Genomic DNA, 5,431 nt, shown 5'->3' with positions numbered 1-5,431 from the left:
CATTGGTATTCTAGCTCCTCCTAGATCTCGGGAGCCTTATTATGCACTTTCGGTATCTAGCGCGCCTCCTACGCGGGGTGGTTTCAGAGGTCAGTTCAGTAGACCTGGCCTGAGCCAGTCACAGCCACCACATCCTCCCAAAGCTTATTTTGAGTGTGGTGACACCCGTCATATGGTAAGGGATTGCCCCAGACTTGGGAGGGGTGCACCTCTACAAGCTTCTCAGCCACAGCGTGCCCCGCAGGTAGAGGTCGCCCTAGAGGGGGGGGCAGACCAGATACTATGCCCTTCCTGCCCGTACCAGGGTTGTTGCCTCTGATTCTGTCATCACAGGTATTATACTGGTTTGTCACAGAGATGCATCGGTTCTATTCGATCCAGACTCCACTTATTCTTATGTGTCTTCTTATTTTGCTCCGCATTTGGGTGTATCTCGGGATTCTTTGAGTTCCCCTATTTATGTTTCTACTCCCGTGGGAGATTCTCTTATTATGGACCGCGTTTATCGTTCATGTTTGGTTGCTCTTAGTGTTTTTGAAAACAGAGTCGATTTATTGTTGCTCAGCATGGTAGATTTTGATATTATCTTGGGCATGGACTGGTTGTCACCCCATTATGCTATTCTTGATTGTCATGCCAAAACCATGACGTTGGCTATGCCAGGTGTACCGCGTGTTGAGTGGAGGGGTACTTTAGATCACACTCCCAGTAGAGTTATTTCTTTTATTAAAGCTCAGCGTATGGTTGAGAAGGGATGTGACGTGTATTTAGCTTATGTGAGAGATGCCAGTATTGATACCCCTTCGGTTGATTCAGTTCCAGTAGTACGGGATTTTCTCGATGTGTTTCCAGCTGATCTTCTGGGCATGTTGCCTAATAGAGATATTAATTTTGGCATTGATCTGTTGCCGGGCACTTAGCCCATTTCTATTCCTCCGTATCGTATGGCTCCTCCTGAGTTGAAGGATTAGTTACAAGAATTGCTTGATGAGGGTTTTATTCGGCCTAGTGTATCACCTTGGGGTGCTCCTATCTTGTTTGTGATGAAAAAGGATGGTTCTATGCATATGTATATTGATTATCGCCAGTTGAACAAGGCTACAGTGAAGAACCATTATCCTTTGCCTCGTATTGATGATCTGTTTGACCAGCTTTAGGGCGCACGGGTGTTTTCTAAGATTGATTTGCGCTCAGGTTACCATCAGTTAAAGATTCGAGAGCCAAATATCCCAAAGACTACTTTCAGGACTCGGTATGGTCATTATGAGTTCCTTGTTATGTCATTTGGGCTGACCAATGCCCCAAGACTTTATGCATTTGATACACAGTGTGTTCTGGCCGTATCTTGACTTGTTCGTCATTGGCATTATTGATGATATTCTGGTGTACTCCCGGAATCAGGAAGATCATGAGCAGCACCTAAGGACTGTGCTTCAGACTTTGAGAGAGAAAAAGTTATATGCTAAGTTCTCGAAATGTGAGTTTTAGTTGGATTCAGTGGCATTCCTAGGCCACGTGGTATCGAATGAGGGTATTCAGGTAGATCCGAAGAAGATAGAGGTCGTGTAGAGTTAGCCCAGACCATCCTCAGCTACCGAGATCTGTAGTTTCCTTGGCTTGGTAGGTTACTACCATCGTTTTGTGGAGGGGTTTTCATCGATTGCAGCCCCTATGACCAGGTTAACCCAGAAGGGTGTTCCATTCTAGTAGACGGAGGAGTGTGAGGCGAGCTTTCAGAAGCTCAAGACAACTTTGACTACAACCCCAGTTTTGATATTGCCTACAGGCTCGGGGTCTTATAGAGTCTATTGTGATGCCTCGCGGGTTGGCCTTGGAGCAGTGTTGATGCAGGACGGTAGGGTGATTGCCTACGCGTCTAGACAGTTGAAGATACATGAGAAGAATTACCATGTTCATGACCTTGAGTTAGCTGCCATTGTTCATGCCCTGAAGATTTGGCGCCATTATTTATATGGGGTTCCCTGTGAGATTTATACTGACCATCAGAGCTTGCAGCACCTGTTCAAGCAAAAGGAACTAAATTTGTGCCAGAGGAGGTGGTTAGAGTTGCTAAAGGACTATGACATCACTATTTTGTATCACCCAGGCAAAGCCAATGTGGTGGTCGATGCTTTGAGTTGTCGGGCAGAGAGTTTGGGGAGTTTGGCTTATTTACCAGCATCAGAGAGGCCTATGACATTGGATATTCAGGCCTTAGCTAGCCAGTTTGTGAGATTGGATCTTTCCGAGCCCAGTCGGGTTCTAGCTTGTGTGGTTTCTCGGTCTTCCTTATTTGATCGTATCAGGGAGAGGCAGTATGATGACCCTCATTTGTTGTCCTCAAGGACAAGGTTCAGCATGGTGATGCCAGATATGTGACTATTGGTAATGATGGGGTATTGAGGATGCATGGTCGGATTTGTGTACCCAATGTTGATGGGCTTCGAGAGTTGATTCTAGAGGAGGCCCATAGTTCGCGGTATTCCATCCATCCAGGTGCCGCGAGGATGTACCAGGATTGAGACAGCACTACTGGTGGAGGCGGATGAAGAAGGATATAGTTGGATTTGTAGCTCGGTGCCTCAACTGACAACATGTGAAATATGAGCACCAGAGACCGGGCGGGTTGCTTAAGCAGATAGAGATTCCGGAGTGGAAGTGGGGCCAGATCACCATGGACTTTGTAGTTGGGCTCCCACAAACTTTAAGAAAGTTCGATGCTATTTGGGTGATTGTGGATCGGCTGACCAGGTCCGCTTACTTTATTCCTATGTGTACTATGTATTCCTCGAAGCGGTTGGCAGAGATCTATATCCGGGAGATTGTTCATCTGCATGGTATTCTAGTGTCCATCATTTCAAATAGAGGTACTCAGTTCACACCACGGTTCTGGAGGGCCGTTCAGCATGCGTTGGGTACTCGGGTAGAGTTGAGTACAACATTTCACCCTCAGACGAACGGACAGTTCGAGCGCACTATTCAGATTCTTGAGGATATGCTCTGTGCATGTGTGATCGAGTTTGGAGGGTCTTGGGATCAGTTCTTGCCATTGGCGGAGTTTGCTTACAATAATAGCTATCAGTCCAGCATTCAGATGGCACCGTGAGACTTTATATGGTAGACGGTGTAGATCCCCGGTGGGTTGGTTTGAGCCGGGTGAGGCTAGATTATTGGGCACAGACTTAGTTCAGGATGCTTTGGAGAAGGTTAAGATGATTCAGGATAGATTCCGTACAACCCAGTCCAGATAGAAGAGTTATGCGGACCGGAATGTTCGTGATGTTTCCTATATGGTTGGAGAGCGGGTTCTGCTTCGGGTTTTGCCTTATGAAGGGCGTTATGAGATTCAGGAAGAAAGGAAAGTTGAGTCCGAGATTTATTGGCCCTTTTGAGATATTGAGGCATGTTGGGGAGGTTGCTTATGAGCTTGCCTTACCTCCCAGGTTGGCCGGAGTTCATCCAGTATTTCATGTTTCGATTCTCCAGAGGTATCACGGTGATCCATCGCACGTGTTGGATTTCAGTTCAGTCCAGTTGGACAAGGATCTATCCTATGTTGAGGAGCCAGTGGAATATTGGACAGGCAGGTTAGAAAGTTGAGGTCAAAGAACAATGCATCAGTAAAGGTTCAGTGGCGGGGCCAGCCGGTCGAGGAGGCGACCTGGGAGACCGAGCAGGATATGCGCAGCCGTTGCAGACATGTAATTTTTGACCCTCCCCAAGATTTTACGCATTTTAGTGTTAAATATTTAGTTTATGTCTAGTATAGCTATTTCAACTAGTTTTGACTCTTTTACTTTATTTTGTCACAAAAACAAAAATTACAAAAAAAAAATATTTTTCTTTTATTTAGCTAATTAATATTTCATCTAGTTATATATAGTTTATCTTACTTCCTGTAAGGTGAAAAATCACAAAAAAAAAAGAGAGTCATATTTTTGTTTTGCAAAAGATAAAAAGAAAAGCTTTATAAAATACATCTCATTTGGTTTAGTATAATATTTAAGGAGTAGATTTTAGTAAATAATATCTTTCTTGAGTAACTTTTTTTTATTTCTATTTAAAATTATTTGGATTATCTTAAGTAGTATGTGACTATATATTCAATTAATTGATTTTATTACTTTATATTATTTTTCAAAAGAAAGAAACAAACAAAAAACAACGACAAAATGAAAGAAGAGGAACGAGAAATGCCAAAGCAAAAATACAAAGGAAACAAATGAATTTAAGTGGTCCCCACTCATTTTTGTCTTATTTCTCTCCTATTTTCCCACATATCCCTCCTTCCATTTTGTCCTTCCCATATCCTTTTCTTTATTTTACCAATAAAATCTTGACACCTCACCCTTAATTCAATCCCAAATTAATCAATTTCTACAGGTCAGCCAATTTCATAAATACAACTACTCACCACGACACTTACACAATTGGGGGAATGCACTGATTTCTGATTATGCCCACAGTACATGTGCGCACTTGGGGACTTTTTTCTTCTTACAAGGTATTCTCACGTGACTCAAGGGAAGGGACCCTATTCACATTTTATTTGTTTCTCGGGAACCATTTTGAGGAAGCTCTAGAATTTCCACTAGTATATAAAAGATAGAAGATTAGGACTTATGTAAATTGTTGGTGTTGGGTTTCAGGTTAATCAGAATGAATTTGGAAGAACTGTCTCAGTTGAAAGCTTAAGATTTGAAAGGTTTGACCAAAATTTGACTTATGTGTATTTGATCTCGGATGAGAATTTTTATGATTTGGTTAGCTCCGCTAGGTGATTTGGGACTTAGGAGTATGATCGGAATGCATTTTGGAAGTCCGTGGAAGGTTTAGGCTTGGATTGGCGAAATTGAGATTTCGGTGATTTTCGGTTGATAGGTGAGATTTTGATATAAAGGTCGAAATGAAATTCTGAGAGTTGCAGTAGCTTCGTTGTATCATTTGGGATGTGTGCGCAAAATTTTAGGTCATTCGGACGAGATTTGATAGACTTTTTGAGCGAAAGCAAAATTTAAGAGTTCTTGGAGTTCTTAGGCTTAAATCCTATGTTAAATTGGTGATTTGATGTTGTTGTGAGCATTCTGAAGTTTTGATCAAGTTTGAACGATGTTGTGGGATGTGTTGGTACAATTAGTTTGAAGTTCTGGGGGTTCCGGGATGTTTTAGTGCGAAAATCATAGCCGTAGCAGGTTCAGAAGGGTTGCAGGCCCAGAAACTCACCCACGCGGCCCGCACAAAAATGAGTGCGCCCGCGGTGAGTGCTGTGCGGACCGCACAAAAATGGGCGCGACCGCGGTAGGTGTCGCGCGGACCGCACAAAAGGGGGCGCGGCCGTGGTGAAGAACCTTTCCGCTGGTCCAATTTCGGAAGCTCATATCTTTTGATCTACAAGGAATTTTAAGGTGATTCAAAAACGAAAGTTGTAGCC

Source organism: Nicotiana tabacum, chromosome 1 (assembly GCF_000715075.1).
Source record: "Nicotiana tabacum cultivar K326 chromosome 1, ASM71507v2, whole genome shotgun sequence".
In the NCBI taxonomy this organism is placed as follows: Eukaryota; Viridiplantae; Streptophyta; class Magnoliopsida; order Solanales; family Solanaceae; genus Nicotiana; species Nicotiana tabacum.
This window is presented reverse-complemented; position numbering follows the sequence as displayed.